The following is a 26,087-nucleotide window of genomic DNA, read 5'->3' on the forward strand; positions in this document are numbered from 1 at the left end:
CATTATAAAGGTAGGGAGGATAAGCCTATGTGTTCCAGGTTATTATATTTGTCTACTCAGTTCTCCTCGCTGTTTTGGCTGCAAAGGAGCACCCATCTTAATGTTCTTGCAGGGTAATAAACAGCTGCTGCATTTCAACTTGGAGGTGATGGCATTTTGCGGTGGATAAAATGATTCATGGCTTGGGTTCTTTTGAGCTGAAAGGTACTGTTTGAACGTAATGTTTTGGTTTCTCTTTTTTTTTCTGCATGGGTCTGGACCTGGGCTTTGTATTATATAATGTGTTAGAAGGTTTAAAACCAGCCACTTGGAGCAGCACCTCTCCCAGTGAGGCTTGCTTTCAGTGGTGGAAAAAAGGCTCCAGCTCTTTGAGTCATGGTGTTTGTGTCTGTTTTTCTGTGGTGCTGAAATCCCCAGGTTACATGAATACTACAGAAAAAGATTTAAATTTTTTTCTGTCCCAGGCCTTTTAATGATAACTTTATTTCTACAGTTGGTTAAAATGCAAGCAGATTGGGTTTTTTTTGTTTTTCTTTTTGTTTGTTTGCTTTGTGTATTTTTTTCCACTATGTCCTGTGTGTTGATCTGAAGTAAGCCTCATCGTTTGATACTTAGTCTGAATGTGGGATATAGTAAAATGGCACCCACTATTGGACAAAAAAAAAAAAAAAACAACCCAAACTAGTGAGCAATGGGAGAGGGAATGGGGCAAAGTCTTGTTTTGATGTATGAGAAGCAGATTCATAGAATCATTAAATCACAGAATGGTTTGGGTTGAAAGGGACCTTAAAGATCATCCAATTGCAACCCCTCTGCTATGGTCAATTGAATAATTCCAGGGATGGGGCCTCCACAACTTCTCTGAGCAACAGTCTTTGCTTATATAGAATCTTTGCTTATACTTATGAGTTGGGAAAAGCCAATATAAGGTACATCTGCCCTCCTCATCCTCTTACAACTGCAGGACTGGCAAACATGAGATAGAGATGGAAATATTTTTATGTCAGTGTTTCTAAACCTAAAGTGGCTGCCCAAGAAGAGAAGATGTGGCTGTCAACTAGAGACAGCCTCTAGAAAATCTTCCAGGAGTTGCTAGAAGAGATATTTCTCCATGGGAAAAGATATCCCTTAGAGTAAGATGAGAATTAGATAACGTAATTGTTGTTGAGTTGTGGGTTCAGAAGGTGAGAAATGGGAATGGTGCAAAGCTTTATCTCTGAGAAGTGTTTTCTCAGGGTGTCTGGGAGACAGAGATGTCAAGTGGCCTCCACCTGCAGGGTAGCATTGCTGTTCTGGAATGAGCTTGGCCACCTTGGCAGGAACTTGAGCCTGAGCTCTGCTCCCACCCACATGCACCAGGAGCTTGTAAATGCATTCAAAAGGCTCTTGAATTCCCGGGGTAAAATAACATAGAAAGATAGTTCTGGTTGAACTTTATACCGTGGCATGAGATAACCTCAGTGACTGATGTCACTGCTCTGTCTGTCTTCATATGCACATTCTTGTTTCAGAGGGTTGAGGACTCAGTCTTCTGTGCAGATGGTGCAGGGGAAAATATACCTGTAAGGAACAACTATAGAAAAATCAGCTGAAAGAGGCAATTTCTTCCTATCCCTGTGAGCAAGTAGACAGCTTATGCCCTGGACTGTGAGAGTTTACATTCCTCCTCTGTTATTATTAAAGTATTATAATTATTATTATTATTATTGTCTGTATAATGTGTATTTAGAAATTGCCCTTGTGCTTATGCCATTTTTATCTTTAAAACATACCACACTCAAATGCATATGAATTCCAAAAAGCAACAGTTGCTATCATTGCATGCCACTAAGCTGTTAAAGTGGTGGAAAAAGCACAAATAAGCAGACATGTACCTTGATAGGCTTTTAATTTTTTTTAACATGCAATTGGTGTTAATTTCTCTGTGTCTGTAATGTTTGTGTTCACTATAACTGAACAATAGAACTTTGTTTTTGTTCTTTGTGTAAATTAAAAACATCTGTTCTCTTTACTCGAAAAGTTGTTTTTTAAAAGAAGTTGGTCTGATCTAACTAAATACCAATGCTGTGTCCACAATGAGTTACTATTAATATTTGGGAAAGGCAACCATCCAAAGCAAGTGTAATGTCAAATCACTGGCGGGAGTGCATATTTATTGCTCGAAGTGACAGATAAAAATGCAGAGGTTACAAAAACAAAATTCTTGCAGATGACTAATGATGCATATATATGCCCCCAGTGCCCCATCACCACATTTGCAATTGGCAGGGTGTTCTCCACTGCCTCCTGCTCTCCAGGATTAATCATCAAGAGCCTGGTAGCTTGGCACTCTCCCTGGAGGAGCGACACTGCTCCCACCTTCCCTCCGGCAGGCTCTGCATGAAGTGACCTTTGGGGCATGCTGGAATCTGATCCATCTATTTCATTTGCCTGACTTTTCCTCCACCTCTCTCTGGTATTTGACTGCATGGGTTTATTTTCTGCTGAAGGCACATGACTTTTTTCTGCTCAGGTGGAGGAGGTGGGCCATGCACTGCATGCTTCTGTGGTGCCTGTGACACCAGCACGGTGGTGGTCTTCAGAGCTGACTGTTAAGTTCTGGTATGAAGGAGTTGGAATCCCAAAACCAGACTATAATCTTACTCATCAGGAGTATTCCTGCATTAAACAGGCCTGAAGTAGCTATTTAGGATGTTATTTCAGAGATAAAAAACCCCCAACACTATTTGTCATGATCTGCAGTAGCAGAACTGGGATCTGAGAGGTTCAGCACTCTCACTGCCCAGGTGACTGTGGAGCCTTGTTACTATTTTATTTGAGCATCTCATTTCATAATCTCATTTGAGCATAGGTGGTGAAATTGTCCTCACAGGCAGATGTCTTCAGAAGGAAATACATCTAATTAACATTTCTTGATGGAGGGCCTGGTTCAAGAAAACATCTCTGTTGAGTGCAGGAGTTAAGCCCTTGCTTGAATCTCATTTATTTCAGTAAGATTTAAACACAAGTAAACCCTTCCCAGACCCTGGGCATGCCGAGCTCAGACCTGTTTCTCACCTTGCTGCTACCTCTGGTGTCCTGTGCTAAGGGTGACATGCCTTTCACTGGCAGGAACCAAGAAAAAAGTTAAAGAACTAGAAATTTTGTTCAAATGCTTATTGCAGTCGGTTCCACTGTGGGTATTGGCCTATAATCATCATCATTTCCTAGATCCTTCTTAGGGGGACATATGTGAGTATGTCCTTCCCCTCTCCTGTTCTCCTGTTAAGGAGTCCTGTGCTCCTTTCTTTCTCTTACCCTTTTCCCTGACTACCCCTAATACCCCTATTATTCATCTCCATGTCTTTCTGTCATGCTGTCATCTCTGTTCTCTCAGCCATGCACTGTGGCATCCTCCACCCTGCTCCCCACAGGTACCTGCACCAGTGGGCAGCCATCTCCCAGGGAGCTGTCAGCAGCCTGTTGGTGGTATTTCACCTCCATCTCAGACACCCATAGCTTTCTCCAGGATCCAGCTGAGCACAGAACTTGCTGAGTCACATTTTCATCACAAAACACTCATGTGCTTCCCCAGAGTCACACAGTTATAGGCACAGCTTGGCCAGAGAGGAGCAGACAGCTTTCACCCTGAAGCACATCCAGGAATGCTGGCAAGAAGTCGCTTTTATTTCCTATCTCGGGTTACCAAAATGAGGATTAGGACTAAAAAAGCTTGGAATCCCTGGCAGGTTAGTGCTGTACATCTATCTGAGATGATGGCTAGCATGGACAGCCATGGGCTTCGGCCCATGACCAGTGTGAAGCACTTTGTTCCTTGCTGAGCAGCTGTCATTAAGAGTGATCTGTGAGGTTTCTTCTTGATTTCACTCCGTGGCTTTCATGGCTGCTCTCTTCCCTGTGAGCTCTCCACACTTGCCTGTGTGGCTGTGGAGGTGATCTACTGCCCAGCCTCACTGGCTGATTCTTCTTGTCATGTTGCTGTCAGGGGGATGGATGCTGTTTCCATCAGTCTGATGAGCTGCCACCCCTTTCCTGCTTGAGGATGTAAAACCTGCAGCATGGGAACAGTATTTGCTCCCAGGGATTCTGGCAAGGGATTAGTAGGGGATGTTTGCTGGGTAACTCGAGAATATCTATAACTCACCAGGCTCAGCCTCCCTGGGAGTGGAGGTTTGTTTGGGAAGATGATCTATGGGGTCACTGCCTCATATCACTGGTACCTTATGTGCTCTTTCTACCGTCAGAAACTGGTGAATTAAATTAGTGCTACGCTATAGGAATTGAGCCTTTGTGTTCCGTGGGACCTGTCAGACTTGCCCACCTCTCAGTAGGACCTGGTGCTCATGGCCCACAGTGAAGGGGAGAGCAAGGTGCAGTGTCCTTTTGTTCTCTTGAGGGAAACAATTTTGATGCCGATTGTCCCCAGGTATCCAGGCTGATCTAGTGCACGATGCTGCTGTCACCTGCAGGCATGATAGTTTTTTTTGGTGTGGGGGTGGAAAACAGCCTAGCCGGGTGGATGTCTTTACAAAAGCAGTGCTCAGAGTGGTAGTTGCCCAGCCGTTCCCAAGCCCCTAGACCCCGCTGTCCCCGCCGGTTCCCATTAGGTGTCTCCCTTCCCCTCCGCATGGAGCGCGGTCCGTGGGATGGGAGGGATGCTCCCTGAGCGCCGCTCCGGACGCGCACGGCATCGGGCACCGCAGCCGCCGCCCGCAGTTTCTGCCTCAGGGCGCCTTGATGGATGCTGGGCCGGGATTTTTGCTCAGGAAGTTTCCTCGGCAAGGAAAGGGAGCTGGATCCTGCTGCCGGCACCGCTGTCAGGGCAGTGTGCACCCTTTTCCAGCCTCTCAGGGCCACACAGTGATCAGCACACCTTGGGGCTCCTTGGGGTCTTGGTCCATGTCTGTTCAGGGCAGACAGCATCCCTGCTCCAGACAGGTGTCCCAGCAGGCAGGGACAAACAGCGCTGATCGTCACAGAATCACAGAATGGTTTGGGTTAGAAGGGACCTTAAAGATCATCTTGTTCCATCCCCTGCCATGGAGTGGGACACCTTCCACTAGACCAGGTTGCTCAAAGCCCTGCAAAACCTTAAACACCTCCAGGGACAGGGCATCCACAGCTTCTCTGGTCAACCTGTTGCAGTGCCTCACTGTCCTCAAAGAAAATAATTTGTTCCTAGTATCTAATCTGAGTCTCTTCTCTTTTAGTTTAAAACCATTCTGCCTTGCCCTATCACTATCTGCCAGTGTTTCTGCTTTGCCTCTATTTTATAAGTAGCTTAAGTTTCCCCTTTAAGTACTGGAAGGCTACTAGGATGTCTCTGTTTGGAGACCTTCCTGCTTAGAGATCTCCCCCGAGCCTTCTCTGCTCCATGTGTCTCAGCCTGGCTTCACAGGAGAGGTGCTCTAGCTCTCTCATCACCTATGTGGCCCCCTCTGGCCTCTCTCTAATACATCCATATCCTTTTTGTGCTGGGGATCCTAGAGCTGGATGCAGCACTGCAGGTGAAGTCTCATGAGAGCAGAATCATGAGGCAGAATCCCCTCACCTCACCACAATGCCCAGGACATGATTTGCTTTCTGGGCTGCAAGGGCACTCTTGTGTCGTGTCCAGCTTTTTGTCCACCAGACCTCCCACAGATACAGAGCTGTGTCTGTGTTGTATCCATACAACTTACTTTGCAGCTTCATTCAGGACACCTACGTGGAGTTTCAGGCTGAACCCAGATTTCCTGGTGTCAGGAAAGCAGGCCAGTAAGGTGGAGGGAGGCTTAGAGAAGGGCTGTTTCCCAGTCACAGGTACTGTGAGGTGCTACACAGGTGCTGTCCCTGTTTGGGACGTGGGATGTTCCCCTGTGTTACCAACGTGTGAAGAAAACACATGCAAAGAAGGATGCATGATAGAAAGCCATGCACAAATGTGCCTGCCCCCCTCCCTGAATCCTAATATGAAATCATGATAATGATGTTCTGGAGACTTTATGTGGTGAGAAAAAGGCCCTTTTTGGCAATGGGGTAGCTGGGAGGCTTTTGCCTCTCTTTCTGCAGGTGATTTCTGATCCTACCTCTGCTCTAATAATTTTGGCTCCTGTGTAGTCCTTGTGACATCCCGTGGAGCTGTCTAAAATTATTCAAGTTTTGTGCATCTTGACACTGGACATGAATTTCTGCTGATCTTATATTATTTGGTACTCAAAATACAGCAGGTTGTGAAGGCAGTAGCACTACAGCACCCTGCATGCTGCAGCCTTCACAGAGATCATCCAGTCACTGTCATGGCTTCTCCTCATCTGAAATGAGGATTGCAAGGGGATTTTTGTCGCACAAAAAGTTTTATAGCTGATTTTTTATTCTGATTTTTTATTTTATTCTTTATTCACATGCAACATTGAAGTGCCATCAGTGGCACTCCTGCAGCATATGAGTATAGGTCATCTTGTCACCATTTTGTAGAGGAGGACTTAGGCTTGAGCCTAAAACATTATGCTAAGATTTTAATGCCAGAGTGGAATGTCTTTACAGAAGTAAGTTAAAAAGTTTTATTTTTGTTCTAATTTATTTATTAATTCTGGGCATGAGCTCCTGTTGTTGGCAGTGATGTTAGTTCAGCTGTCTCACAAACAGAGTTTTGCCCCAGACGCAGCTGCATCTACAATCTGTGGCATAGGCTGACTTATTTAAACAACATGTAGCATCTGGTCTCTGTGGCTTGGGCCACTTACTGAAGGTCACACAGCAGAGACTGGGAAACAGCCCAGCTCTCCTGCCTCTGATCTCTGCACTTGAATTTTTGCAATGCTTCCTCAACCACAGAACAGCGCTAATGTCCACAGGCAAGAGAGGTGCTGTAGCCAAACTTGGGAGATGTGGAATTCAAGGTGGCTGAAAATGTGTCTGGGCTTGGAGGTGAGAGGTTAATGAGCTGGAGTCTGGCTGGTGGTCAGTGCTGAGTGGCAGCTCTCAGCTGTGTTACTGGCGTGGATGGTGTCAAACACCTTCACCACTGCCCCGGGTGACGGCCTGGCAGGCACCTCTGTGGATAATGCCAGCTGGGGGGAGCTCTGAGTGTGCTGGAGGTTTGACTGCTATCCAGAGAGACTTGACAAGCTGGGGAAATGGCCTACAGGAACCTCAGAGAGCTCAACAAACAGGAATGTGAGGTCCTGAACCTGGGATGGAGCAAACCCATGCACCACTGCTGGCTGGGTTGAGTGCTGGGAAGGAGCCTTGCAAGAAAGGACGTAGGTAGGGGTCCTGGTGGACACCAAATGGGACAGAAGTCCCCAGTGGGCCCCTGTGCTAGCGAGGGTACTTTCCCCTAGCTGTATCAGCCAAAGCATAGCCAGAGGCTGAGGGAAATGGTGATTCCTTCCCGACTGTCTTGTGCTGGGCTACTGTGCTCAGTTTGGCCCCTTGGTACAAACATGACATGGACATCCTCAAATGAGCTCAGCCAAGGCCACTGAGCTGGCTGGGGGCTGCAGCACATGATGAAATAGGAGGAGAGGCTGAGAGATCTGGGCTCTCTCAGCATGAGGAGCATCTACTCACTGTTGTGTCCAGCTGCCTAAAGGAAGGTTGCAGAGAAGACAGAACTGAACTGTCTCAGATGTTCATAGCAAAAGAACAGAAGGTAATAGTCACAATCTGCAGCAAGGGAAACCCTGACTGAATATAAGGAAAAAGCATTCACAATCGGTGGTTAACCACTGGCATGATTGCCCAGAGAGGCTGTGCAACCTCCACCCCTAAAGATTTTCAAAACATGACTGAATAAAGCCCAGAGCAATCTGATCTAATTTTGAAGTTCTGAGTACAAGTTTTGACCAGATGACTCCAGAGGTCTCTTTCAACCTCATTTATTCCATGACTTTACAATAGCTGGATACCTTTAGTATAATTCCTGTTGTATTCCTGGGTGAACTGAATAGAACCCTTTGTCAGTATTGTTTTCACAGGCACACCTTTCATAACCACCACATATATCACAAAAGAGAAAAAAGAAGTCCAACACTGAGAGAAAAAGTTGAAGCAAAACAATGTTCAAGAGCTACACAAAACCTCCAGTGTCTCAAAGCTGCTGGTTGTTGCTAGTGTTGGCATGAGAGGAAGTATAAAGTGGATTAAGTGCAAGGACAAACAATCTGAGGCATCCTGCTAGCAGATTCTCCTGTCATCCTCCTGCCTCCCAACATGATGGTGATCCAAGCAGTGCAGAGTCTTGGATGAGGCTCCAAGCACTGAATCACTTTGCCCTCCCTCCCCTGCAATGATCACACATAGAAAACAGACGTGACTGAGAGAGGGCCAGGCCCAGTTTCTAAAGGAAAGTCACTTTTCAGCACAGCCCTCATGTGCTTAGTTTTGTCCCTTAACAACCTAATGCCCTGATGACCACACTTGTCAAGTTGAGTTTCTTTCCTCAGGCTAGAGGAAGGTGAGTTTGGAAAGCTTTTGTTGCTGCAAAAAGGTGATGGTAACCTTGAGATGGGATCTGTCCCTTGATGGCCTTCCTCCCCTGTGGCCCCAGTCATGTTTAATGAAGGAGATGCAATGAAGTGATAAACATATCTTCATGCTGCCAGAAAAGTGCATTGATAATGTAATTTCTAGTTGGTATAAAACCTTTTGCATTTGAAGAATATTAAGGCTGCAAAGTGAAACTCCCATTAATGTAACAGTAACTCTATCCTCTCATTATTATGAATGAGGACATGGGCTTCTGTGCCCATGGGAAATGGACTCCAGGCTCGATCAGTCAGGTAACACAGCAAATGGTTAGTGAATTGTGTGAAGTCTTTGGGCACATCTACATTGGTATCTTAAACCATCTGGATATCTAAGGCACGGGTACAGGTTACTTGCACGATTCTGTCATGGGCAAACTTGTGCAGTACAGTCTGAGAGTTAGCCCAGGCAGGCAGGAGATCTGCAGTCAGAGACAAGAGTGTTTGATGAGATTCATACAACCAGAGAAAGTATAAGTTTACAAGTGCTTCTGTGCTTGGCTCCTAGTTCTACACATCCCTGAGCCTTAGACCCCGTTCTTAGTCTTGGTCACATCTTCCTTGCCCTGTGCCTTCTCACCAGCTTGTCAGGGTCTCACCACACCCTTGCCTGCTCCCCTTCCACAGCGTGTTCCTGCCCAGTGTGTTCTGCATTGATCCCACTCCCCCCCATCCTGGCATTTCCCCATCCTGTCTTTTGAATATGGTTATATCATCTTCTTGACTTACGGGCTTTCCTTGTATTCTGCAGTCATAATCATACTTCATTGCTCTTCTGGTGTCTGACCTCATTTTGCCTTCATTTTTACCACTCACTTCAGACTGACCAAACTAGTAGGCAGATCCATGTTGTTACAGTAAAGGTGTTTTCCTTGGGCTGCAAATCAGACAGACACTTTGGTGTGTTAAGCCAAGCCTTGGTGTGCTGAAGTGTGTTCTCCTATTGCCTTGAGAAAGGAGTATGCTGCTGATGAATGAGGTGGGATTGGGCTCCTGAGCTGTGTGGAACAGTCCAGAGCCTGTGCAGGACTGATGTTACAGCACAGATGAAAGCAGCAATTTGCCAGCAGTGCTCTTCGTGTTGCTGTTGTGGCCCAGACAGCTGTGCTGCTGAAAGGCTGAAAGTGACATGTGTGAAGAATAAAAGACAATAAATAGAGGTTAAGGGGACTATTCAGTATTCTGTAATCTAAGCAGTAAACACTGGGAAAAAGGTGCAGGCTTTACTAGGATGAGCCCTAGTGATGTGGTACAACCTGGGAAAAATGTGTGGAAGCAGCCATGCCTAAAGCTGGGACTAATACTAGCTCAGTCAAGGTTGTCCTTACTTGGACTTAGTATCATACTGAATCTAAGATCTGCATCAAAACTCTTTCAGCTGTGTTGGCCAGACTGAGAACTTGCTAATCATGTTTTCTGCTTTGCACCTCTGGAGTTCACCTTTTGTTTTTCGAGGTTGTTTTCCTTTACATTTGCACAATTTGAAACAAAACAAAACAAAACAAAACCCAACAAAAACCAGCATTACCCAAAATTTCAGAGCAATTTCTTGAGGAGCTTGAGAATATTGTCTCTTCTGGTGTGAGCCCACATGAAGTTGTACTAGTTCAGTAGTTCCCTTGGCAAGGGAGAAATCACTATAATGACTGGCCATGTTCCCCCCGTTCCTTGAATTTGGACAGCTTCAGGCAATGGCAGGCAGTTGGCAGCTTCCTGGGTAGCAAGAACAGTTTCAAGAAGCAATTGTAATCATTTCTCTCTCCTCTCACCTAGAGGAAGCGAGCTGCTGCTGCCTCCTGCCCCTCTGTTTTGAAAGCCTTTGGCCTTTTCTTGGGCATCACTATTTTGAAGTCCTGCTCATTACACACGTGCCAAGTAATGCCACTGTAAAAAGCCAAGCGCATCGACTTCAGAAGGACTGCTCGTGTACTTCGACTTCTGTGTGTTTACAAACCAAGGTTTTACCTTGGGTTACCACCACAGAGATTGATGGGAAATCTGCTCAGAGGGTAAAAAAAATAATGGAGTGTATGTCTAGCAGGATTTCATTCCAGGCTTAAATTATATAAACACTCCTATAATAAGCATCTTTGGCAAAATCCATGACCCAGCTGTGCCACTTTTCTTGCAGTACTTCTATTCCTGGATCCATTTTGCCGAGCTGTAGGAAATTTCTTAAGTGCCTAAGTAAGCATCTCCTCAGGCTGTGCTCCCACAGCAGCCAACAGACAGAGGTCAGCTTCTCCAGACGTGTGTCCAGTCTTAGCTCTGCTCTGGAAGCGGAGATGAAGCCAGCCTTTCTTCCAGGATGCTACCGGAATTTACAGTGACTGGACTCCAAATTAGCATCAGTTAGATCCCTAAAGCTGGGGGAGGGAGGGGATACCCTCAGCTCTTAATGTCTAAGAACCACCCGTGAGGTTATTTCTCAAGTCCTTGTAACCAAGACTGCCCTGACCTGGAGCAGGCTGTGGAGGCTGACGGAGCTGGTCCTGCTGCTGTGGCCGGAGCCAAGAGTGGCTGCAGCCACCCATCCTCTGTGCCCAGAGCAGGATCTGTGGGATCAGAGTCTGAGCATCCACACCTGCAGGGCTCTCCACTACAAGGACAAGTTGTTTGCAGTGGAGAATCACGTATCACAGCAAGTTCAAAAAGACAAAAATCTTGCCCTTCAGGAATTATTTTCTGGCTAAGGAAGACAACAGGTAACATGGATCCATGACAAAAAAAAAAAAACCCAGAGAAAACAATGTCAAGAGTTAAATCAGATGAATATAAAATACTGCACAAATTATAACTGTAGAACTCAGGATATTCACTATGTTTGCTAAATCTCTCGAACACAGCATTTTAAAAGACCAACATTTTTTGAAGTAATCTTTCCCCAGCTATTCTGTATTAATGACTATTTACATAATAAGTTATTTTAAAAGATATATGCATAACATACTTCTTTGAAGATATGCACTGGATAACTTGGAATAAATCCTACCTCATTTAATACCGATTTTCTGAAATGTGTAGAAAAATGAGAGTCTTGAAAAACCTGGAAAGAATTCACATCGGATGAAAAAGAAAATATTATATGTGATTAAATTTTCCAACCAGCTTTAATAAATACACTGATATTTAAACCAGAGCAAAACAGAACAGTGAGGTATGTCAACATTTTTCAAGGCTTCTAATCATTTTTCAGAACATGAATATGGAAAAGTTATATCCAATTATCATTACTACTTTTTCTTCTATTAACAGCTGTAAAGTAATTGAGAAGGTAAGACGGTATTGGAACATGCTGCTAAAAGTTACTAGAACACCTAAATCCTCAGAATTACAAACAAAATAAAATGGCAATCACTGTAATGATCAAGTTATTTAAATTAAACTAAACATGGTAAAAAAGTATTTTTTTTTAATAGCAGGGAAGTGAAAAGTTAAGAATAACATTTTCTATATGAGATTGAGGTTCATTAATAAGACCTGCAATACTTTTGCCTTTTAAGCCCATATCACATGTAAAGTACTCTAACACTTCTAGTTTTTAAAATCCTTTTTTTTTGTGTGTGTCTTTCAACATTTGAATGTATCTCCTACATGTAAAATTCAGTCCTTCATGGTGAATGAAAGTTTTTAAGATGCAGTACCTGAAGCTCTGGAAATATTTCATTATCTATCTCAGAACACTCTTTCTAGCCTGCCACTCATACTTTCAAAATTTAAACAGAGATTAAATAAGGAAACTAAAGCAAAACAGAAAAGAAACTGTAACTTGAGTCTGTTCAGCTGCAGCACAGCCTGCCTGTGAGAGGAGATCTGAACACTAATCTCATTGTTGATTTACATCAGATTCCTTTAACTTTTGTCTGAGTCTTTACTGAGGCTGTTCAAATCAGTTTGTAAATGTAGATTGAAGGAGCAATTTATACCATTATCTTGACAGGCAGCTCAATCAGGATAAGTCATTGAAAATATCTATTTAGATCTCATCATGGAGACAGAGCATTTAATGCTTCCCTTTTTCAAAAAAAGTAAGGACAATTTGCTAAGGAAATGGGGAATTGAAACACTTTAAAAAAAATTACTTTCTAGAAAACAGATGTACTTAAGCTCTTATTAGCTCTCTTTGCACTGATGTGATAATGCACGACGCTTTCCAAGTCATGAAGAAGCCTTAACCTATAAAAATTACTTGCAAATTGTATAATCCAAGTTTTAATAAATAAATGTTTACCAAGTTATAGTAAGGGAAGCAGTGTCCACAGTAACAGAAATTTATTACTTTAAAACACAGGCCCCTATTCAGCAAATTAATTTAACACATAGCTAGTAGATGAAAAATTCCCTTAAATTAAATCTATAAGGAACTCTGTTGTTCATGTGAAGTTCAGACATCTAAACCAGGAATCTTTCCAGCAATTAATGAGTAAGGTGCTCAATTTCCCACATGCTTCAAATTTAGGATAGGAAGGCAGGTTATCTGAACTGGCTCTTACCTATTGAGGCATAAATTTTTAATGCTCAGGAGGCCTTATTTGCAATTCTTAGGTGTATCTTCTCATCAGTTTGTAGCCTCAGGAAGGGCCAGCAGGCTCACAGACTCTGAGAGCACAGCAGGATCCCCTAACTTTGTGCAAAGAGATCTTTGCAGGGATGCAGATTTTACCAGATTTGAAGCTGCTCCCTGCTCAGAATCTGAGGGGCTGGCAGTGAGGTGCAGGCAGGATTCTTATGAAAGATGCTTGTGAAGAGCAGAAAGCTGCTACAAGGGGCTTCTGTAGATTGGTATGGAAGTGAAACTCTGATCGCTAGGGAAACCTTGCCTAAAAATCTATAATGCTTGTTTATAGAAGTGCCCAAAAGTTTTTTCAAACAAAAGTCCTGTGAAAGAGTTAATATGTTGTAATTTCACTAACAAAACAAAGGCACAGACGAACTTTTCTTCTCAGTTTCACAGAGGCAGCTAAAAGACTTCTCTCTTGTTCTATATTGCTACCACTGGGAAATATTCTCATTGCTTCTTCTTTTCTTGAGGAGTTATTAACATATTTATAGCTCATAATAAAGAAATGTCTATGCAATATCCAAATATGCTAGGGAAGAAAATAGGAGCAAAATGTCTGGGTTTGAAACTGCCATTTCAGTAAAAGCATCTTAATTTTTTTGCTTTGAATGTAAAAAGAGTGAAAAAAACCTAACAAAAAAGTGAAGGCACATAAAAAATAATATATTTTTTATTGGTTATGAGAGCAGACTTTTTGGTAAATGTGTAAACAAGTGGATAGATGGAAGAAACAGTGGATTTTGGGTGGAAAGGGGCTCTCCTTGTGTCCAGTGATATACCTGACTCCAGCGGGGTTGCCTGGGATGCCCAAAATGCCATTAACTCTGCAAGCCTAATCTACTTTTTGAGGAAATTTTAAGCCAATAAGGGCTGTTTAAGCCTTTTCAATTTAAAGGGCTGCAGTACAGCACAGAATGAAAAATGGTACGTTTTCCAAACGGTGAGATACAATTACAAAGTTGCACAGCAGCACTGGAGAATAAATACAAGACTTTCAGGCTGATAAGCATCGGGGTACAAACTGAGTATGAAGATAATTTATATTTGTTTTTCTTTGGCTATTATGAACTTTGATGATTTTCATCCTAATTTAATAGCATGATAAATCATTTTCATGAACGTCATGCACTTTAATTGCTTCCTTGTTAAAATGTGAGCTAATTGTCCTCGGTCTTCAGGGAAAATAAAATACCATTCTAAACAACCCGAGTCTCTTAAGTTCAACAAAGTTGCCTGAAAGTGCAAATGTCAGAACAGCCTGCCGTCGTGTTCCTCGCGGGAAAAGATAAAATCGGAGCGCGCTGCTGCGTGCTCGTCATCGCTGCTGGGTGAAGGTCTGTGGCTGAGGGGATTCCAGAGCTTGCCTCTGACCCCCTCGGCCTTTTCAGACTGTGCCAATGGCTAACACCAAAATCCCACTGGTCTGGGCAGGCCTGGACACCTGCACTGGACACGGCAGTGCTGCCCTCGCACAGACTTTCTGCAGGGAAAGAGCTTTGCTGCTCAAAAACCCATATGCCTGCTCCTTGGGAATGACACCAAAGAATACCTTATAAATGAAGTATGCTTCCCATTAGGGATTACAGCATCATTTGATCAAAGTCCACTGGAAATAGCTCTTGGCAGCACAGACATTCTCTGTAACTCTTCACTTGCTTGAGTCTGATTGGCAAAGTTGGGAAAAGCAATGCTGACAGGAAGGCTAGAGGAGACGAGGACATGACAGGGGTTCTATTGTTGTTTTTGTTGTCTTTCTCCTTGGTTAAGGAATGCCTGTGTGAAATTGGTTTTATGGATGCAAAGAAAACATTGGCAATGGCTTTATTCTTCTGTGGAGCTGACTGTGCCCTACACACTGGCTTAACTTGTAAAAGTAATGCAATACAGGCATCGCTTAAAATTAAACAATTTTTTGGCAACTCTGGTGAAATATATTGTCATCGGCTGTAGAGCACCGACACACTTGATAGAGTTAAAGAATGTTTGGAAGACTTCAAGCTCTCTCTGGTTTGAGTTTAACGAAATCTGGGCAATCAAAATGTCTACCTGGCAGCTCACAAGAGACACTTCATGTTCATTATTTTGTAGTTAAGCTATCTATCTGCCCTGATGTGCAAGGATACAATTTGTATACATTTTTAAATCATCTATTTCCATTGTAAATTACCCATAAATTAGATACAGACATTTAGGCACCTCTGAGGGGTTTTTCAATCTCTATTTTGGTATTAGGGATGCATGTTGCTGAGTTTTGTACATTCTCCTCTCTGGAGAAGATCGAAGTTTGCAGCTGGGAGAAAAATACACTCCTCCACTGCCTCTTCTTCCCCTTCTATGGGGCATAAATCATAACCTTTAAAAAGATGAAATACTGGTACAGTGCTGGTTTTTATGGCTTTTGTTTGAAGACTGCAGAGCATCTGACAAATGTAAATTGATCCTGACAAAACCTCAGTGAGTTATTACAGAGCTAAACCTGTCCTTCATAGAGATGGCAAAACATAAGCAATATGATTTATAAAAACCTCCATACTCCAAATAGGTTGTGAGCATAGTCCTAGTTAAACACATTTGAATCAGTTTTCCTGTTGCACGTAAATCTACAATGCCTTTAAGAAAAAAGGCACAGATAGATGAAGGAGCAGGTCCTTTTTTCTGCCAGATTGTGCCTCAGTGTTTGCACTTCAGTGTAAGAAAATTAAGGACTGGTTCATTGTTTTCCTTCAACTTTGTCTTGATCCCAAGTGCTGGTACCCAGATAACTTGGACACCGAGAGAAGTACACATTTGTTTAACACTGTCAATGGAAAAGAGACAAAGTTCTCCTCCCAGCTTACTCCTCGTATGTGAAAATCATGCCATTGTTAGTATATGTGCAATTCTATTAAAAAAAACAATCAAAACCCCCTGTAAAAATAGGGTTTGTACAGAGCAAGAGAGAATGGAGGATAGCAGTGCTTTCCTGCTAAAGCAGGTCCTAGATTCCTCTGAGCGGTCTTCAGGCCTTTCTCACCCCTTTTCTCTCCAGACACACATGTTCCAGTTCATTTTACTTTATTTCCTTTTTGTGAGTGTAATGTGCAGATTACGCAGCTGTCTTTTTGGTTATTAAATGGGTTTTTATAGTTTAAATACATCTCATGTCTGTGCACATAATGGTCCCAACATGTTTATGACAGGTTATGTCATTGGTTCCCTTGTTAGTGAAACTAACAAAGTTTCTCCATTAGTTTAAGAGGCCTGGGAATTTTGTGCATCCTGTTCTTGTTGCTGTATGTCAGTGCTGGGCGAATTGCCATTATACCTCTGTGCACAGTTCACTGGTTAAGAACATGTGAGTGTGTCTCCCTCTAATGTGTGGCTCCAACAACAACCTGCTCATTCCCCAAAGCCAGCAAAGGCAATCTTGCCAATTCTTGAGATTTTATTGTGTGTCCCTTGACATTTGGTGTGTGCCTTAAAAAACACAGCTCCTGGAGTTAAGATGACTACATAAGAACCTCAGCTTTCATTTGAAAAATAGCATAAAATAACATATTCTGAGCCTTCCTGTTGTGGAAGTGTTTGGAAGTAGACCCCAGTGGTTAAAAAAAAAAACCCTAGACAGCAAATGCAATCAACCCCTAATGTGTTATTAAAATCATATATTGCGGTGTGATTTTTAGCTAAAGACAAGTTCATGAGCATGGGAACCTGTCTGCAACTTTTGGATGGCTTGAGCTGGCAGTGCAAGAGATGCTGTTCCTGTTCAAGCACCGGGCTTTTGTACTTTTGACGCTGGAATTCCCATGCTTTTTCCCAATGACAAATATAGTGCTGATCTGTGTGCTGCTCAGGATTTGACTCATCTGCAGCCAGCAGCCTGGGGCTGTTTGGAACTGAAACTCAGGTATGTTGCACTTAGTCAAGGACAACTCTGCTTTAATTCACTCTCCTGGAAGAAAGACCAGACCTGTGCAGGTGCTAGGCAAATTCCTCCCTGGTTACATCTCCTCAGCCCCTTTGGTCTTGGCTCCAGAAGCCACACAGCCAGGCTAATATTGCAAATATTGCAGTGCTCTCTGCTTTCCAGTGTGGTAGTTCATTTGGGCACCCTGCTACACTAGCACAGAGATGACAGGACCAGCTTGGAATTTGGGGTGAATGCATTGGCCTGTTCACACCACTGTAAGGAGAGTTATGCTAGCAGTGCTTGGGGAATCACTTCTTAGTGGTCAGTTGCCCAAAGAGGTTCTGTGCCACCAAAGCTGTGCTTTCCAGCACCTGTGCTCACGTGTTTGATAACTATTGTGCTCATATATGTGTGAAAAGGGAGCATCCCAAGCTGGATTTACATTTTGTATGTTGGGCTTTTAAATATCTGCCCATGCATGTATCTAAAAGCATCCTCTTCGTTGGACTGGACTTTCTAAAAATCACAGTCGTTTCATCAGAAATTGACTTGTAGCAACTTCAGCACTGGCTTGATGATACTCACTACTTGAGATATTGACACTCTTCTGCCTTTTCCCATCTATTTCCTCCTTGGGTTGAGCCAAACCCTGTGGTCCCATATGGGCAAATTTGGCAGGTGCAGGGGATGGATAACAAGCTCTGCAATATATTTTTCCAAGTGTGTCATCTGGCTTATAGGAGAACTCTGGCTTATCTGTACTGCCAGTACTGGAATGACTCTGGAGCTGTCTCCCAGTCAAATGGCCACAGAGCTGGCTGGCTTGCTTTGTTTTCCTGGACAGCGTATTGTCTCCTTTAAAAAAAAAAATTAAAAAAAAAATCCCTTTTCACTGTGAGAAATATGGTCCATATGAAACGTCTGACATTAAACCCATGTTTTAAATTCCTTCGGCAATCTGTGTTCTAGGTCCATTAAGATAAAGGGAAGTATTTTTCCAGTGTCCGTATATGTTTGTGTCATAGCTGGGAGAGGAATTATAGGAACTACCTGTGTCTCTGCTTCTGAAATCCAAATCTCAGCTCTGAGAATGAGTGCAGAATTCTTTGCTTGCAAAACCACAGCTGTGGTTGATGACCATAATGGAGATGAAGCAGCACATTTTCTTGCAAACATTAATAACTCCTGTGCACATTGTCCACATTTTGCAACCACATTTTCAAACCACAGCATGTTTTTCAGAGGACAGCTGCTTGAGGAAAGCCTTTCTTGCTACCAAATGCTGGCACTTGGTTGCAAAGTCTGCTCTCGATTTAAAGAGTAGAAATACAACAGGACTGGTGGCCCAGCACTTGAAAAACCAACAACTAAATAAATCTGCTAGCTATTATTGATCTTCATTTCCCCCCAAATGGTATCAGAATTCAGCATTCCTCAGGCTGAAGGGAATGAGGAGTCCATTTTTGAGTACTTGCCACACTGCATATGTCAGTACTTGCCACTAACTTTCCCCCATCTGCAGCCCTCCTGAACAAAATCATGTGCAGCATTATGTTTAATGTTCCTGAAAGAAAAGGGAACATGTAATAATTATTTTAAAATAAACACCAAAGGGACAAGTACTGTGTTCTTTGGCTTAATTCATACATGGATGAAATCATTTCTCTAAGCAGTCCTGCCAATGTCTTGTTTCAAAGTCTGAGCCTTGGAGGAGGGCTGCAATCACTGAATGGAGTGTCGGCCATCCCTCCCTCCTCCCGCCCTGCTCCCAGCTCCACAGCAGCCCAGTGAGCTCAGCCACTGCTGCACCGTGTCCAGGGAGAGGAGGCATGGAAAACCTGCTCAGGTTAAGAGTATAGCACCGTGTCCAGGGAGAGGAGGCATGGAATACCTGCTCAGGTTAAGAGTATAACACCATGTCCAGGGACAGGAGGCATGGAATACCTGCTCAGGTTAAGTGTACAGTACAGGCATTGAATGTGAACAAGAGCCAAGGTGCCCTGTGGCAGCCAGCTCAGGTGCCCTGGCTCCCCACTTCACCTCAGCATGGAGCAAACACAAGTCCTAATGGCACTGTCCATTGTGGGCTCAATGCCTCCAAGAACTTGGGGTCAGCCTGGTCCCCGTGGCGGGGTGGGGATGGGTGGGTTCCCCTGTGGGTGCCACATGTGCTGCTCTCCTGCCTGACACTGAAGTGCTGTGGCTGTGGCACTGGGGCTGTGCTGCAGGGAGGTGCAGCTACTGCTGTGTTCAGCTTCAGTGTGTGGGCTCCAGCTCCTGGTGTGGGCCATGTTAGACAACCCTGCAGGCTTAAAATTTGTTTTGTCTGTATTAGATAAGAGTGCTTGCTCTTTCTTTCTTGCTCTCTCTCATACTCTCTTCCTCCCAATCCGTCTCCCTCTGTTTGCAACATTTGGTGGCAGTGGTACAGAGAAGGGGGTCCAAGTTCAACAGGTGGCTTAGCCCATCCTGAAAATCCCACTGCTCTGCCTGGTTCTCAGCCCACAAGAGAAGGGGCCATTAGGCTGAACGTATGAAGATGCTGGGATACCCATGGGTTATTCATGATCACCTGAGGTCAGGTGTGGTGAAGTCCAGAGTAATGCCTAGCTCGCAGGTATTTCAAATATATTTTGGCTTTGTGTTTATACCTGATGGGCACAGAAAGAATTGGCACTTGTGTGATGGTGTAGAGCCGCAGAAGTTGGGGCACGGTGACCTCTGCCATGTCATGGCCAGGGCTGTGCTCCTCTGCTACCAACATGCCAGGACAGAGGACTAGGGACTTGGCAAGGGCATTTACCTCCTCTTGGCAACCTCTGTCCAGTTTAATTTTTAATTACTTTCGAGGACAATCTCAAGATATTACCAATGCCCTCAGAGGGAGTTGCATCAGTCTGTATTCAGAAATCACAGTGAAAACTCAAACTTTGCTTTGGCATTCATTCTGAGGAACATTTTAAAACTTTAACATAATTTAGATGAGACGCTGTAACGGACCTGTGTTTTAATTTCCAAACCATTATTTAATTTCTCAGAGATGGTGCCTATCTTGGCAAACAGAACATGATACTGACACTTTATTTACTGTTTATAGGAAAATCTGCAAAACCTTCTTCCAGCCAGGACTCCATAATTCCCACTTAGTGACAACTGAAAGAAGTGGGCTTCATCTTGTCTGCACGAGGTTGGCTTTTCCCCATCAGCATCATTGCTTTAGCTCTGAACCAGAACCAGGATCATTCACCCCAATGAATGCTGTGCCAGCACGAGGGACGTTTGCAGACAAACCATCCTGCACTAGTAGACAGCACAGAGTCAGAGCACAAATGCTTCAAAGGCTTGCAGCCATCCCAGTGCGAAGATGCTGATCCTGTGAGCAACATCCTGAACAGATGTCTGCTCTGTAATTGCTTGTGTGCATGTTAACACTAGCAGGTGATGAGCTGACCACCGGGCTGGGTGTGCATGGCTGTGTGTGGGTGTGCAGGGGGGTCAGTGCGTGTTAAAGAGGAGATTTTCTGGATTCTGATCTTGATGTACGGTAGCGTTTGATGAAATGCATCGTTTACCCTAAGGAGGGGCCTGATCAATCACAACAGGTTGAGCTCTATCTGCCTAGTCCTAGCCATGAGGCGGTGGCTAGGGAGGAAATTGTTACTCTCCAGCTCAAGTGAAATGAGTCATGAAGAAGCAAAGATCCTGTGTGAGTTTGATACAATGTTCACTATGTCTTGGAAGAGCTATTTTAAGAAGAATTTGGCCAGAATCCTCGACTTTTGATTATTCTTCTTTCCTTCTCCTTGCATTTTACTGTTTCCCTGTAGCATGTTCTAAACGTTGTGTCTTGATTTATATCTGTAAATAAATCTCCTTATTTATGAGGATGTAATGTCCCTGGGGTCCAGGGGGCCCCAGCCATTCCATGTAGCTGAAAGAGACGTTACCTAAGTGGACCATGAATCAGAAGTGGGGCAGACAGGGAGAACTATTTTTACCAACCCTCTTGACTTGTGAGGGGGTCTGCCCAAAAGGCAAGTGGGGGCAGCTGTTGTGGGGGACTGGGAAGGTGTTAGGAATGATACCCTGGGGTATAACTTCTGAGCGTTACAAGGTGCTGTGCTGAATTATGGAACAGTGGAAGGAAGCAGGAGAGACTGTGGGAAAGCTGTCCATGTGCTATCTAAGCAATAGCCAGGGCATTCTTGACAGAGGAAGAAAGGTAGAAATTGGTGGTAGCTGCTAAAATGAATAAGTTGCTTTCTGCTGTTCACTTGCCAGAAGCAACCTGATAGAAAATGTGCAGCAGCTGGAGTTGGGTTGGTCACAGTACAGTTATGATGGAGCTTTTCTTGCAGCCTCGTAGGCTTTACTTCCATTCCTGCCTTGCCCCTCTGACAAGATGAAATAGAACCTAGTGTCAGCAGGGCCATTGCTGGCCAGTGTCCACAGAGGAGCTACATTTCCATTCTACATTTTATAGAATATATTCCATATATTCTACATTCTAATACGTAGATACTCCAGATCTATATCTTTGAGTGTGGAGATTACAGGAGGTTTCTGCTTTTCTTAGGAGAAAAAGCCTAAGAAAAAGCCTATCTTTTTCTGGACAGGTTCTGGTTAGAGACATATGGTGTTATCCACAGCACATTCAGGTTGTGAGGAGTGCCAGTATCTGTCATCTGACTTTTCTGTGTTTATGACTTTTTTTGGTAGGGTAGAAAACTTGTCCTACAACAAGTATAATTTCCATTGCCTTCACTGAGAGATTTCACAGACTACAGATGAAAAGTCTTTCCTTGATTTTGTTTCTTAATCTGTCTTTATTTTTCAGGAATTTTTTTAGCCATTTATCTTGGTAATGATACTCTGCTTGCTCATCTCAGTGTAGTGGAGATGAAGAATGGCTCTATGTACTTTTACAGATAGTTTTATTGTTGCTAGCAGGGTCCTGATCTATGATTAGAAAAGTAACTGTCTTGGAAATGCTGTCTTCTCACTCAAAATATATGTTCTGGCCTGACTTTGAGTCTAGGCTTTTACTGAGAGTGATTACTGAAGATAATGTGTTTATTTTAATAAACTAACAAATGTTCTACTAGCACATCATGTTTAAAAACATTTTCATTGAGTCCTTCCTTAAAAGGCTCTAATTTCATGGGAAGATTGAGTCTTCTGCATGAAAAATGGAAAGGTTTGGGGAAAACCAGGAAATATTTCAGGTGAAAAACATTATTAGAAAGTTCTATGTCAGGCCATCTTAATGTCCACCGGTTCTCATATGAGCTGACCCCATCCCTCTGTCCTGATATAGTCACAGAATTGCCACCTTGCACTGCTTCCCTTTGCTGTGGGAGGACATCACAGTGCACTGGGAGATGCAGTTCAACCAATTCTTTTCATGAAACTAGAAGCATAGCATTCAAAGATTAAAATATTTTCCTGTTTACATTTCCCCTCTCCCCCCCCCCCCCAAAAAAAAAAGCCCCCAAAAAAACCACCCCAAAAGCCCCCCAGGATTTCTGTAAAAAGAGGGAAAAGTGCTGGCATGGGCAGGAGACTGAATTCCTCTACATGTCACTTCAACACACTTATTGGCTTAGAAACGATGACAATGTCCTCTTGCTAGTAGTGAGGTAAGTGGCAGAAAGCAGCCAGTACTCTTATCAACTCCCTTGAGGAGTTTGGGGAGTGACAAAGAAGAAAAATCATCTTTTGTCTTGCACATAGACCAACTATGATATGTAATCACAGAAATAAAGAGCCCACAACCAGCCAGTCTTTGTCAGCTGTCTAATTATAGCTACAGCCAACTGAATAGCCAGCAACATGCAGTCCTCATTAAATCTGCTGTGAGCAGAAATTGCTATTAAAGTCCAGAGAAGCTGGGATAGTGAGAGGCTGAACAGAAGTCATGCAGGGAAAAATTATTTGAGGAGAGGAACGGCTCTGTGGTCCCCCCAGCTTTGGAGACTGAGGAACTGAAACACTAACATTAAGAGGATGTGACTTCTTTTCAGAATTTCAGTGTGTGAGCGACCCAGAGATGTTGAGGATGATTATTCAGCTGCTCTCTGAGATACTTTTGAAGAACGTTTTTGCTGAAAACTTCCCTTTCAACCTTTTAATGACTGAGTTTTCCTTTGCTTTAGCCTCATTTATGTTGTTTTAAAACTGGTAGGGGATGAGGTTGCCACTCTTGTCAAAACACAGAAACAAAAAAACCTAATAAATAAACAACCCTTCTCTGCTTTTATTACAAAAGAATGCTGGTTGTGTGGGGGCAGCTATGATCAGAGTAACAGCACTGAAAACATAAGATAAACGCATGAAAGAGCTGGCTAAAATGTCCAGGAAGTGTCCAGGTGGCAATATTAATGGGAGGACTCAGAGACTCTTTGAAAAAGCTTGAAATCTAAGTTACAGGACACTTTGATAGCTATTTTTAAAGCGTGAACAGTGCATTTTCTTTTCCTTCTTTCCATGTGTCCATTCTCTCTTAGGATTCTCCTGTGGACAAAATCCCTTCCTGAACTGTTGCTATGATCATTTGTGGTCTGCTTCATTTCTGAGCAGGTGCACACCAGAGCCTCAGCCTGTATTAATGGTTTGATTCAGTAGCAATAGCTGAATGATAGGGGAATATATATGATCAGCTTTTTCCACCTGAAGCATGATTATCTAGGGAATCATGAGTTCAAAAAGGAATAAGGTCTTCCTCATAAAAAAATTCAAACACCTCATGGTCTTGGGGATATTTAAATGCAACCTGGACAATCCCCTGAATTTTTCTACCAGCAGCAGCAGCAGAGTTTGTGCAGCCAGAGCCCGCTGGGAGCTGTGCAGCTGGAGCTGGTGGCACTGGGAAGAGGCTGCCAGGTGGGGAAGGGAAATGAGCTCCTCTCTGCTCCCCCCTCCCTCACCTCCACCTCCCTCCTGGCTCTGCTGGGTCAGCAGTGAGGAGGAGTGAAGGGAAGGGCTCCATCTGCTGCCATCTTTTGTTTTTCATTAGGAGCCTGGCAACCATTGCTCCTGGATCAAAATGCTTTCAGCTTAAGACTGACCCCCTCAATGCACACCTCTGAGCAGAGGGGTGGTATATACAAGCCCATCACTCACAGCTAAAGGACACCCACAGGGGCCTAGAAAGGCATAGATGCACAGAACAGAAGACATGTTACTGATGATTTGCTTCTATTTATTCTCAAAGACCAGTGTAAAGGAGTTTAAGGTCTGAATTCATTCTTAGCCATGCACTGAAGTTGACAGAGTTAGATCAGGACTGTGTTTGGCAGGATTTCCATATCCTGCGATTCAACATGGAATATGTAATCATCTGACAGAAGGTTCAGTATGTTTAGTTGCATAACTGTTAGAACAGATAAAGGATCAGCCAGGCAAACAGTGAAATATGAAAACGGTTCTCGTAAAAACATCCCAGCCTTGGGGCGTGCATCTGCCAAAACTACTCCGTGGTGACATGAATGGACACAGCGTTTAACTACTCTCCAAGAGGAGAGAGGATTACAAGGAGGTGGGGAAAGCAGAAGAAGCCAGAGCAAGCCTGCCAACAATAGCAGGTTGCAATACTTAATCTCAGTGCTTGTGCCAATGAGCTTCGAAGCTGCTGTTGTTTTTATGAGGAAAAATGCAGAAAAGACTAATCTGTGTATTTATGTCTGTCTGGAAATGTTATAAGTGCCGTGTGGTCATTTTGATTCCAGAACCAATGGGGTCGGTATTCCCAGGATGGGGAGACTTGGACAGGGTGCCAGAACTCAGCCACTACACGTGGGACTGCAAGAAGAGAGAGTGAGTAAATGGAGAGATTCAGCAAAGTGGAAAACAAACCACAAACTCTACTCACACTCCCAAATAATCAATTTTTTTTGGGGCTGTTTCAGCTCAGGGCTACAGCTTGTATGCCCTTGAGAAGTTCTAGAATATTGTCTTCAGTCCTCTCAAATAACAAAGTCACCTAAATTGCTCTTTTGTTTTCTGCTGTGAATATGACTGTTATTTTGTGGGAGTTTATGCTGGTGAGGTGAGCTTGGGCGAGCATCCTGTGTGCTGCAAGCTCCAATGAACACAGACAAGTGCAATAGAGGGGCAGTGCCTGCCTTCCAATGACAATATTTTCCTGTGTTTACCAGTATAATGTTTCACAGAACAAGGGTCTGTGGCTTATTATCTACTTGTCTTTCCATTCTCAATGGAAACAGAGCATTTCTTGACAAAATAGATTGGGTTTTAATTGGTGGCTACTCTGTTTTGGTTTTTGGTCCCTTGTAACTCTTTTGACAGTGGCAGCAGAAGTTGTCAGTACAGCACTGACTTTTTGTGGGCACTAGGGTCTGTATGCAGGTGACAGGCACATCACAGAGATTATTGATCTAGGGCAGGGCAGGCTTAACATGACAGAAATTTGTGTCCTTTATGGTTACCACTGTGGTTACCACAGGCTGCCCGGGGGCTTTGGGGTCAGGTTTTGTTACTGGTGACAGTGCAAGGAGGAAGCAGGCTTTCCATGGGTTGTTTGAAAGATCTGCAGAAGTGGATTTGGATTCACTGGGCATTCCCTGAGGAGGGTGGAGGAATAACGCAGATGATTTGCTGCTACTTCATACTACTCTTTGGTTACACAAAAGCCTAATACACTGATCTGTCTTTCCTATCTGATCCTGCCATGGTAGTCTCCATGCTGTCTAAGGGTTTGTTTGATAATGTGTCTCTGGTGGTTTATGCAGTTTTGTTTTAATCCAGCTAAAGCTCAGCTCTATTTGACTGGTAAAAGACAGTGACACGTAGGAGTAGAGCTTCTTTGGCTTTCTTTGCTGGGTAGGACAGATACTTGGCAGCTGAGTTTCCCAGGGACCTAGGGATTAAAGTGAACCTTGAGTTTCTTTTTTACTTGAAAGTCTCCATCACTCCAAATTTAACATTTTCTCTTCTATATAGGCTGTAAACTACTGCAGGGAAGAAACGTTTTCCAGATGACACTGCTCCATAAATGGTGTGGTAGGATGTCAATTAACTGTGATGGGAGTTGCACATCTCTAGAGTCTTCACGAGATCTCTTTTGACAATGAAGTGTCATTTTGGAGATAAATGAAACATGTGT

General features: G+C 43.6%; 1 long non-coding RNA gene across 1 annotated transcript; it reads left to right on the forward strand.

The window, feature by feature from the left end:
- LOC119699574 lies at positions 1–26,087 on the forward strand. The gene is made up of 3 exons (XR_005256469.1): positions 1–204; positions 24,691–24,778; positions 25,925–26,087. It is a non-coding gene; the product is annotated as an uncharacterized LOC119699574 (long non-coding RNA).

This window comes from Motacilla alba, chromosome 3 (assembly GCF_015832195.1).
Source record: "Motacilla alba alba isolate MOTALB_02 chromosome 3, Motacilla_alba_V1.0_pri, whole genome shotgun sequence".
NCBI classification, from domain to species: domain Eukaryota; kingdom Metazoa; phylum Chordata; class Aves; order Passeriformes; family Motacillidae; genus Motacilla; species Motacilla alba.